This window comes from Capsicum annuum, chromosome 9 (genome assembly GCF_002878395.1).
Source record: "Capsicum annuum cultivar UCD-10X-F1 chromosome 9, UCD10Xv1.1, whole genome shotgun sequence".
Classification (NCBI taxonomy): domain Eukaryota; kingdom Viridiplantae; phylum Streptophyta; class Magnoliopsida; order Solanales; family Solanaceae; genus Capsicum; species Capsicum annuum.
Genome location: NC_061119.1, coordinates 31,715,673 through 31,728,388, shown reverse-complemented (window position 1 = coordinate 31,728,388; position 12,716 = coordinate 31,715,673).

Genomic DNA, 12,716 nt, shown 5'->3' with positions numbered 1-12,716 from the left:
ATATATATATATATATATATATATATATATATATAATATAACAAGGATTATATTGACACGCCAACATATATTTAATTATTCATCTTAGAAAATTCATAATATATTTTTTTCCGAGAAAGCTTATAAGATGACATTAGTATGTTAACAACAAAGACAAGAAAATCATTTTCAAACTGTTAATGTTAAAAATATGGAAAATATAAAGGAAAAATATTCAACAATCATAAGCATCGAGAAATTAATTTTACTAAAAGGGAGAGTTAAAATTGGGTGTCAACAAACGGACTTTTTAAGAAGAGCTATTTTGGACACTTTCTTAAGCTGCCTGAAGACCACACTAACCGTTTCCAAATGAGCATGATATATGGTATTCTCAAGCTCAGGATCAAGTATGTGGGGGATGATAATGAATCGAAGGAGGGTGAAAAAAGATGGATGAAATCTGGATCAACTATTGTGGTATGTCGGTTTGTTTTGGCTTGAAAGAGTTTGCCATAGTGACGGGCTTCGGATGCGATCGTCCAGAAGAACCTCTCATCAAGGAAACACCCCCCCTAAAAGGTCCAAAGCAAGTAGGCAAGCCAAACCAACACCATCAAATAGACGAAAAGTATTGTCCAAGCAACCACCCACCAAAATGAACAAACTCAAGGAAAAAATAGATGGGTTGTTGGACATTGCTGGACGTAGCTACAAAATGGAGGATTTGATATAAGATCTCAAGGATAAAACCATACTAAAATAGTACAGGGAGCAATTGTGCTTAGTCTGGTTTGCCCATTCTGTTATATTTGAAAGAGACCTCAACAAAGTCATAAAAGATGATTTATTAAAGCTTGCTGATGATTTTGAGAAATTCAACAACTATCCCTAGGGATATGACAGCTACTACTTGACTGTCAAATATTTACTGACAAAGCTATCCCCTAAGACGATCACATTATACGGCTTTCCTTATGCTTTCATGATAACTTTAATCACTAGTTGTTTACTTATTCATTAATTTATATTGAATAATTATTATGAATTTTTTTTGCTTGTTTCCTGTGTACATATTTTAGGTTTGGACATTTGAATCCATTCCTTCCCTCCGAAAGTAGGTCAAGAGTTACTCTGATGAGGTTTTCCATCTAAAGATCCTTAGGTGGTTGGTTGCGAAAAAGATTACAAGAATTAAGGAGGCTGATCTCTTTAACCTTCGGATGATGTAGTATGTCTTATTTCGAGTAATATAATTTGACTCAAAGAAAGATATTGAAATAGATGTGTCATCAATTGCGACAGATGGGTTGTCTGTTGCAATAGATTACCTATCTACTGTAACTGGTGCAATAGATGGGTAATCTGTTGTGATAGAGGATCCATATTTCACAATAGATTAACCATCCGTTACTCTAGTTCTTTGAACCCAACTTAACAGATTACGCATCTACTGCAAAATATGCAACAGATGAGTAATCTGATGTAATATATTATTAATCTATTATGATATACGAATAACTTGTTATGACGAATATATCATCTGTTGCATAAGTTGATTGGGTTAACATGTAACCCAACTGACTGCAAATTATTATTATATGATTTAAATGTATTTGTATTTTTTATAGGTCGTGCATCCTTGAATCGTGCCTACTAAGTAGGAGTTGGGGATGACTTCTTTTATTACTCAAGGTCTTGTTGATACAATAACAGACCCAATGATGGAGTTAATAAAGAAGGAATTGGCTGGATCAAAAGACATAAGAAGAGCAGTTAGGCAAGGTCAGCCTAATGTTGAAGCTCTTTATGACCAACCTTCTGCATATACCCAGTTGCTTCTTCTGGGGGTGTTATTGGTGGAGTTGTTGATGTTGGTGGCAGCCATCCTGATGCTGCTGCCAGTCATGTTGATGCTTAAGAAAAAATAAATACGTTTGAAATCACCCCTTACATAGGTCCCTCTCGCCCATCCACCGATCCTTTCCACCCTTACAGTGGTCCCTCTCACCTCTCTTTACCCTTACCTTTTCATTACAAATACAATGTATACAAGGACAGACAGGATAAACTTCTTGAAAAGCTAGAGGCTATCGCTGAAGCTATTGAGGAATTAAAATCCTAGAGGGGTGTCATACTATACAAAAAGGTGAGGGAGCCAAACACTCCTTCAGTGGCAGTTAGGAGAAAGAAAAGAAAAATTACCCAAATACTCTCCATCCTGAAAACAAAAAATATTGCAAATCCTCTCTCTCTAAAAGTTATTGAAGTTTCGATGCCACTGAAGAAGGTGGACATAAACGCAGTGCTTGGCGACCAAGAAATGCTAAGAATCCCAAGAAGAAGAAATCAACAGAAGAATACACCAAGCATATGTTTGAGGCCCAAGACTTCAGGAGTATAACAGTTATGCGTAAGTGGTATGTGGATAAAGTAAGTTTACTTTTCCTAATCTAGACTTCTAATCTAATCCATGAATAAGAAGCTACGCACCAGATGTGTCATCTATTGCAACAACTCAGTATTCTGGTACAGCTGGTGGTTGTTCTATTGCAACAGATTAAACATCTGTTGTGTAAGTACATTAGCTGGGTAATCTGTGAACAAATTTAGAGAACCCTCTACAACAGATGGACCATCCATTGCATCTTTCTACTATGTTTTTCTTCTTTACAATTACTAACCTATTTAAAAATTGTCTTCTTATATCACAGTATGTTGATGAAATTCTCTACCTCATGAGGGATAGACAATTAGCATACCCGGATGCTTATGATGCTGCCGATAGGATAATGGACCTCAACTTCTACAATAATTTCAAGAATAGGTATAATTATCTCAAGGATCTAGATGAAACTCTCGGTGGCTCAGGATTTAGTTCATTAGTTTCTACATATGAATGGGAGGAAGATATAATTAACTATGTTAGAGGGAAGTTAGAGGGAAGATATCATATCCACACGGCAAGAGCCGGACCAAAGAAAAGAGAATTCTTGCAGTCATGAACGTAGAAGTCAAATATTTTATTTCTGTTGAGATACTTCTCTAGGAGGGAAAGATTAAGGTTTATGACTGCAAATTACCTGTCTTCGACGATGGTGCCTTTTTTATCCAAATGCATCCACTATTGTTGTTGCTTCCCAGCTTATTGAGGCAGAGTAAACTGATGGATCATTTGCTAGCGAAATTTTTAAAGAAGAAAGCATGGGATTTTGAAGGTCGAAACAAGAGCATGCAACTTCAAAAAAATAAATCTGGTGTCACGTGTGTGCCGTACCTGCTTGCATACATCGAATGTTTGCTAACCGATATAAAAATATCTGATCTGTGTGACACCATTGTAGAAAGGATGCAAGAGGTCTAGCTTATAGAGTACTAACTAAATACTTGGAGCCTGTATATAAAGAAGAAGATGTACAGTGACAGACACCATAATAATTTTTTATGTTTGATGAAAGTTGATTTTTTTATAATGCAACAGATTATCTATCTGTTGTAACAGAATGATTATCTTTTGTAATAGATTGATTATCTGTTGTAAAAGGTTAGTCATCTATTTAATTATGCAGATGTCTCATCCATCTTATCTTTGTTTTCATACATAAACCTACGCTTGAGAAGATCATATACCATTTTTATTTGGAAACTAGAATTATTGTCCTCCGACAAATCAAGATATTTCCTAAAGCAGCTGTCCTTGAAATAAGCATCCAATTTTTGTTCTAGAAGTATTTTTTTAAAGGTGTCAAAAGATTTTTCCATGGCTGACTTAACCACGAAATCACCTGTTAAATTTGTGGCACCATCGCACTGCATTCTCATAGGATAACGATCAATGCTAAAGGTTTTGAACAAATCTTCGGTGGAAGGGCTATTAGTATTTGGATATTGTCTTTTGAAATATTCCTCCTCCCTATGTTCATCGTCTTCTGCTTCTGATTGAGATAACGCTTGTAAAGCAAGCTCAGAGAGTGGTGGATGTAGCCTAGCTGCTTCACTTGTTCCTTTACCTGGACTTGATTTAGTTTCTTTTCTTTTGGGAGCCATATTATCTAAAATTAACAGGAACATAAAATAGATTGTAATTGATTAGTGCATCGTTAAAAAGGGATAACAATAAATCAAACATGTACAATAATAAAATAATAGTTCCAATGGGCCACACACCTGTTGCACTAGGTAGATATCTATTGCAGTATATGACCAACTTGTTGCAGTGGATGATCAATTTGTTGTAAATAATAAAAATAGGCCACACATCTATTGCACCAAGTAGGTTATCTATTGTAGCATATAACCAACTTGTTGAAGCGGATAAGTAATCCGTTGGAAATAATAAAAATAGATCACTAATCTGTTGAACCAGGTAGGTTATTTGTTACAATATATAACCAACCTGTTGTAGCGGATGAGTAATCCATTAGAAATAATAAAAATAGATCACTCATCTATTGGACCAGGTATGTTATCTGTTGCAGCATATAACCAACCTATTGCAGTGGATGAGTAATCGTTGGAAATAATAAAAATAGATCACTAGTCTTTTGCACCAGGTAGGTTATCAATTGTAGCCTATAACCAACCTGTTGCAGTGGATGAGTATTCCGTTGGAAATAATAAAAATAAATCACTCATCTGTTACACCATGTAGGTAATCTATTGTGGCTTATCAACAACCTATTCCAGCGGATGAGTAATCCATTGGAAACAATAAAAATAGACCACTCATCTGTTGCACCAGGTATGTTATCTGTTGCAGCTTATAAACAACCCGCAGATGAGTAATCCATTGGAAATAATCAACCTGTTGCAACTATAATCAACCTGTTGCAAGGGATGAGTAATCTGTTGAAAACAATAAAAATAGATCACTCATCTGTTGCCAAATGAGTTCTCTATTAGATCAATATTGTTTAGATTTCTTCTAAATAGAAGAGTCATGTAACGACCCGAGACTAACCCCTAGTGGTTACATGGTGCTTACGATCCCGAGAGACCACAAGCTAACCCATTAGCTGGTACCTGTTGTGAGCACTGAATAACATGATCATAAATGCGGAAAAATACTTACATGCCTTAAGTTTTTAATAACTAAATTTAAAACTGAAATATGAGTCTATAGAAAGAACTGACTGAATTTGATAAAACAAAGATAAACTGGATCACTAACTGTAATATCTGAATACTAAATAACTGACTCTAATGTCTAAAAAGCCTCTATAACTGACTGACTGAATATGAGTTGATGGGACAAGCCCCAACTAACTCTAACTAACTACTAACTGACACATGAAATAAAGTAAGCCTGTCCTCAAAGTATGAGGACTCACCACTGCTACTACTGAGAATCTAATGGTTTTAGTTACAAGCCAAGAACTGAGCGTCAGAACCTATGATATAATACATCATAGTGCAAAAAAAAAGGTATGCGATCAGTACTTTGAATGCACTAGTATGTTAAATGAGGTAGGCTGATATGCATGGTTTCATGAACAAAACTAATGATTAACTGGATATGCACGTAAAAAATGGAGTACTGAGTAGAGAACATAGAATCTGTAGCTACTAATAATGTATGGAAATCTGTAAATACTGAGGATACATGACCAAGCATATAACATAACTGAGTAAAATCTGTATACTGAAATACTGAGATATAACATAACTAATGATTAACTGGATATGCATATAAAGCATGAAGTACTGAGTAAATAACATAAAATCTGTAGATACTAATAATACATGGAAATTTTTAAATACTGGGGATGCATAAAGAAGCATATAACATAACTAAGTAAAATTTGTAAACTAAAATACTGAGATAACTGAAATCTGTATACTTTGGTCAGGCAATACTAAGACTGAATAACTGAACTGGGATTGTAACTGAGACCATATCTGAGACTGTGGGAGGTATCATCTAACTGACATTCTCCAATTTAAGAAAATTAGGGTCCAACCTATAATTCCAGCTGGAAGGATGTTAATACCATACCACAGGAACTAACAATGGCTGTGTGGATCCACTAAACTGATATAATGTCCAAAAGACTAAGGGTGTCAAGCCTGAACTGACGGGTGACCCCTGTGAGATAGTTAAACCTAATCTGACGGGTGACTACTCATATCCTATGCTAGCTACGTAGTTCTGGAGTATAGAGACTGCTACTAACAACTCTGCCTATCTGACGGGGAAACCATCATCCCCACAATCGCTCGGTGCTAAATCCTACTCCCAATTGAAACACATTGAGGTACTAGACTGTTCTGAGTTGAATAACTGATATCTGACTATTCTAATAATGCTCATAATATAATCTGAAGACTATTCTGTAATGTACTGAGGCTAGACTAAATAAACAGCTATGGTTTATGGGTATTCAATACCCCCAGGACTCAAAGCAACAATACTGAAAGGACACTAAAGCTTGAAGGCCAAAACATGAAGGCTCTTACTAAATAAATCACTCTTGTAGGCATTTTATCAAACACTTGTAGTTCATGGTTTTAAAACAATCATAGGAATGTCATGGAACTTGTAGAAATAGCATGAATTCATCATAATAGCATTAAATCATGGTTTAATTCAGTAAATCATAATATTAAAACATGGAACATTGAATAATAACTATAATTTCATGGTAACATGGTATGGAATCATAGTTCATGGAGATCCATCGATAAACTCATAATTTAAAAACATGATAACTTAAAAAGATCATAATTTTAGAATTTAAAAAGGTTGATTGGACTCCATGGATGAAAGGGATCCATGAATGTACATCTAACATACCTGGGTTAATTAATTTGAAGAGATGAATGGAGAGTTCTTGAGAAATCGCCTTGAATTTGAGAGCTAGGATTTTTTATTCTTGAAAGAGAGATTTTTGATTGTGAGAGGAATTGAAAAAATAATGACTACTTTGGGTGTTTAGGGGTTAAATTTCATGTTTTAGGTTAATTAGAGCCGTGGAAAAAGACCCCAAAACCCTTAAACGAATTTAAAAATGGAAGCTGAAAACTGACCATCCCAATTTTTGGCCTTGGCGCGATGCACCACTATCGCGTCAAGCCACTGGAAAAGGGAAAACTGGGACCTGGATAGACGGCGCGATGCGCCACCATCGCGGTAAGCCTGTGGATACCATTTTAGCCACCTCCGCGATGCACCATGATCGCAGAGGCCTACTGAAAATTGACAAACGGGAAATTGGCTTGCTATGCGACGTGTCATGATCGTGATGTCACATTGGAAATCAACAATTGTAATTTGGACTGTCTACACAATGCGCTAAGGGTTAAAATAACAATATTTAACGAGTGAAACTTAAAGTCGCCATAAATTCTTACCCGGTTAAAGAATTTGGGCAAATTTTATATCATTGGAAAACTAATTAAATTTCCTACGTAATGGTAAGCTCTAAATTGAAAATAAAGAGTTTTTAAAAAATTTCATATATGAATACTCATATATTAGGACTTAGATTATGCTAAAGAAATACGGGGTGTTACAATATCTCCCCCTTGGGATCATTCGTCCCTGAATGAAACTGGTTAAGATGAGGTAACTGATGTACTGAGCTTACACACTGAATATGCATGTCTAATGCATGGAATGCATGACTGAATTGATTCATAAATGAACGAATGAAAAGAACATGATGTATCACTAAAACTAAGCATGACAAAGAAAAGAAAATCTTAAGAAGATTAGTATCTTATATTGAATCTGGATTTGCAGAGAAAAGATGAGGGTACTTAGTCCACATATCTACTTCTGCTTCCCAAGTGGCTCTCTCAATGGACTAATTCCGCCAAAGAACTTTGACTAGTGGAACTTCTTTGTTCCTTAGTCTATGAACTCGATGATTAAGAATTTTGACTGGAAATTCCTCAAAGGAAAGACCGTTCTGAATATCTATACTTTCCAAGGGACCAACTATAGCTGGATCACCAATACTCTTTTTCAACAATGAGATATGGAACAATGGGTGTACTGAGGCTAAATCTGAAGGCAACTCAAGCTCATAAGCTACCTTTCTGAAACGACTGAGAATTCTAAAGGGATTGACATATTGGGGATTGAGTTTCCCTTTCTTGCCAAATCTTTTCACTCTCTTCATGGGAGATATTTTCAAGTACACAAAGTCACCGACCTCAAACTCAAGATCCTTTGTCTTTACATCAGCGTATGATTTCTGTCAGCTCTGGGCAGCCCTAAGCCTCTCTCTGTACTGAGGTTGACTTGGGTACCAAGACTCTTTTGGAATGCTTTCCAAAAGTAAGAGGTAAATTGAGTATCTCTATTAGAGATGATAGATAAGGGAACACCGTGCAACCTAACCAACTCTCTAAGATAGAGATTGGCATAGTCCTTGGCTGAGTAAAAGTTATGGACTGGCAAGAAATAAACTAATTTGGTCATCTTGTCTACGATAAACCAAATAGAGTTATACTGATGACTGATACGAGGCAAACCTGTCACAAAGTCCATGTTCACTTCCTTCTAGTTCCACATGGGAGTACTGAACTCCTGCATAGACCCACTAGGTTTCTGGTGCTCAACCTTACGTTGCTAATATGTAGAGCACTTAGCTACAAACTCTGCAATATCTGTCTTCATCTCACTTCACCAATAGATCTCACGCAAATTATGGTACATCTTAGTAGCCCCTAGATGAATAAAGTAATGCACACTATCTACCCTAACAACGCAAAACACCATCTCCCTCTTGGAAGAAAACCTCTACTTTTTGATCTCTGACTAATTCTTTCAACTTAACTAGACTGGGATCTCTATCCTGCTTTTCCTTTACCTCAAAAACTAGAGATGACTCTGAGCTACTCTGCACACATACACTACTTTCTACTGAATCGAGTAAATGGATACCTAGTTGGGCAAGCTGATGAACTTCTTGAGCTAACTTTTTCATACTATCCTCAACATGAGCTACACTACCCATAGACATTCTACTAAGAGCATCAACCACTACATTGGCCTTGCTCAGACAATGTGGAACACTCATTTCATAATCCTTCAATAACTCTAACCATCTTCTCAGACGCAAATTCAAATCTTTCTAAGAGAACACATACTAAAGGCTTTTGTGATTTGTGAACACATCTACATGCACCCCATACAAGTAATGCCTTTAAATTTTAAGGCAAACACTATAGCTGCTAGCTCAAGATTATGAGTCACATAATTCTTTTCATAAGGCTTAAGATGTCTGGAGGCATAGGCTATGACCTTACCTCTATGCATGAGGACACTACCCAAACCTACTCTAGATGCATCACAGTATACAACAAAACCATCTAAACTATCTAGTAGAGTCAAGAATGGGGCTGAAGTGAGTTAAGTTTTCAACTCCTGAAAACTCTTCTCGCATGAATCTGACCACTGAAACTTAACTTTCTTCTGAGTCAATCTAGACATGGGGGATACAATAGGAGAAAACCCTTCAATAAATCGATGGTAATAGCCAGCTAAACCTAAGAAACTCCTAATATCTAAAGGAGAGATGGGTCTAGGCAAATTTTTCACCACTTCGGTCTTTTGAGGATCAACTCTAATGCCATCACTGGAAATAATATATCCAGGGAAAGCTACTGACCTTAGCCAGAATTCACACTTACTAAATTTAGCGAACAACTGATGAGCTCTAAGAGTTTGAAGAACTATGCTGAGATGGTCTGCATGATCACTTTTGCTATGAGAATAGACAAGAATGTCATCAATAAAGACTATGACGAACATGTCTAAGTACTACTTGAACACTCGATTCATCAAGTCTATGAAGATCGCTGGGGCATTTATATGACCAAAGGACATGACTAAAAATTCAAAATGACCATACTGAGTTCGGAAAGCTATTTTTGGAATATCACATTCTCCGACTCTAAGCTGATGATAGCCTGATCTGAGATCTATCTTGTCACCCTGAAGTTGGTCAAACAAGTCATCAATTCTAGGAAGTGGATATTTATTCTTGACTGTGACCTTCTTCAACTAATGGTAGTATATGCACATTTTGAGAGAATCGTCTTTCTTACGCTCAAGTAGAACAGGTGCGCCCCACGGGGAGACACTGGGTCTGATGAATCCCTTGTCTAAGAGATCCATTAACTATTCTTTTAGTTCTTTGAGTTCAGCTGGAGCCATTCTATATGGTGGAATAGATATAGGCTGCGTATCTTGGAGAAGATTTATTTCAAAGTTTATTTCCCTTTCGGGAGAAACTCTGAGAAGATCTTCAGGAAATACATCTGAGAATTCTTTTACTACTAAACTGACTCTAGATTACGAGTTTTGGAGTTAGAGTATTTGGCTCGCACGAGATGGTAAATAATCCCTTCGATATCATCTTTCTAGCTCTAAGGTACAAAATTAACTGACCCCTAAGAGCTGTAGTACTACCCCTCCATTCAAGGACTGGTTTATTTGGAAACTGAAAATGAACTATTCTGTTTCTACCATTAACTGAGGCATAACATAAGTAGAGCCAATCCATGCTAAGAATGATGTCAAAATCCATTATCTCTAACTCCACGAGATCAACTAAAGTAGCTTTTTGAGCTATTATGACCGAACAGTTCCTGTATACCTATTTGGCTACAATGGAAATGCCTACTGGGGTAGACACTGAAAAGGGGCTCTGCTAGAGTTTTAGGATTGACTCTAAAATTGACAGCTATATATAGAGTTACAAAAGAAAGAGAAGCTCCAGGGTCCAGTAAAGCATAAATATGTAAGTGAAAGACCTTCAATGTACCAGTAACTATGTCAGAAGAATTTTCCTGATCTTAGCGGGACTGAAGAGCATATAATCTATTTGGACGCTGACCACTGGTACATTAGAAGTGGCACCCTGCTGATTTGGACGATCGGATGAAACTGACGACTGATGGGACTGGCCCTGTTGGCGCACATCCCTACCCTTCTGAGAAACTATGCAACAATTCTAAATCTGATGGCCTAGCTTTCCACACCCAAAGAACACATCACTACCCGCTTTGCACTCATCCTGATGGTGTCTGCCATATTTTTGACATAGAGAGTTTATACGAGCACTACTAACACTGACCTAGGACTTAGAGCCTGGTGCCCTATCCCTATTGTCGTTTCTAAATTTGGGTACTGGGGTACTGGCTGAAGAAGGTACCGAGGATGAAGACCTTTGATGAAACTGAGGACGGTTACTACCTTCTGAATTTGGCTGATTGAAATTAAAACTACCCATCCTAGCTTTCTTATTTCCTTTCTCCCTCTCCTTAATCTTTTGCTCCTCTATCTGTTGAGCATGAACCATCATCCTAAACAAGTCTGTCTTACTAATCAGTATTGCGGTCCTACACTCCTTGACCACACTATCAGACATGACAGACACAAACTTACTCATCTTGGACCTACTGTCAGCCACCATATGAGGATCATATCTAGCCAACTGAGTAAACTTGAGAGAACAATCCCTCACACTCATGCTGCCTTGCCTCAAATTAATGAACTCCAACACTTTGGCCTCTCTTAACTCCAATAAAAAGAATCTGTCCAAGAAAGTTATGGCAAACTCTTCCCATTTTTTAGGCCCTGCATCAACACCTCTATCAACTTTCTAATGCTTAAACCAAGTATGGGCTACATCCTATAATTGATATGCAGCCAACTCGATACTTTGACTAGACGTCACCCCCATAGTATTCGTGATCTTCTAAACCATATTTAAGAATTCCTGTGGATCCTTTTCAGACTTGAATCTCATGAAAGAAGGAGGATTAATTCAGGTGAAAGCTCAAATTCTAGTTGTAGGAGTATTGGCCACTGGGTTGGCCAGAACAACAGCTGGCCGTTCATTCTATGCTGCTACGGAGTTTTCTAAAGTAGTGAACGCAGTCTTGAATTCTGCATGAGAGATATGCTCGTCCATAGGATCTGCTTGGATGGGCTGAGGGGCTGGCTGAATTTTTGTTCTTCTTCCATTCTTCTTGGGAGGCATGTTTTGTAAACGAAAGGAAGAAATAGATTAGATTGATAGTTTAAATTGAGCTCATGCTTAATCGCACGACATGAATACTTGAATGAAGGGAATCTTTTCCTAAACACCTTGTAGCCTCTCGTCTATAAGTGTGGCGTGCTACACACTCATGCATAAGACTCTACTCGATGTGGCTTTCATATTTCTAAGGATACTTTAAAACCTGGCTTTGATACTAAGTTTGTAACGACCCAATACTACCCCTAGTCATTACACAGTGCTTACAATCCCGAGAGACCACAAGCTAACCCATGAGCTGGTACCTGCTGTGAGCATCGAATAACATGATCATAAATGCGGAAGAATACTTATATCTCATAAGGATTTAATAACTGAATTTAAAACTGAAATATGAGTCGATAGAAATAACTGAATGAATTTGACAAAATAAAAATAAACTAGATCACTAACTATAATATCTGAATACTGAATAACTAACTCTAATGTCTAAAAATCCTCTATAACTGGTTGACTAAATATGAATTGATGGGACAGGCCCCAACTAACTCCAACTAACTACTAACTGAGACATGAAATAAAGTAAGCCTGTCTTTGAAGTATGAGGACTCACCACTGCTATTGCAGAGAATCTGATGAGTCTACTCATGAGCCTGGAACTGATCGTCAGAACCTATGATATAATACATCATAGTGCAAAAAAAAAGGTATGCGATCAGTACTTTGAATGTACTAGTATGTTAA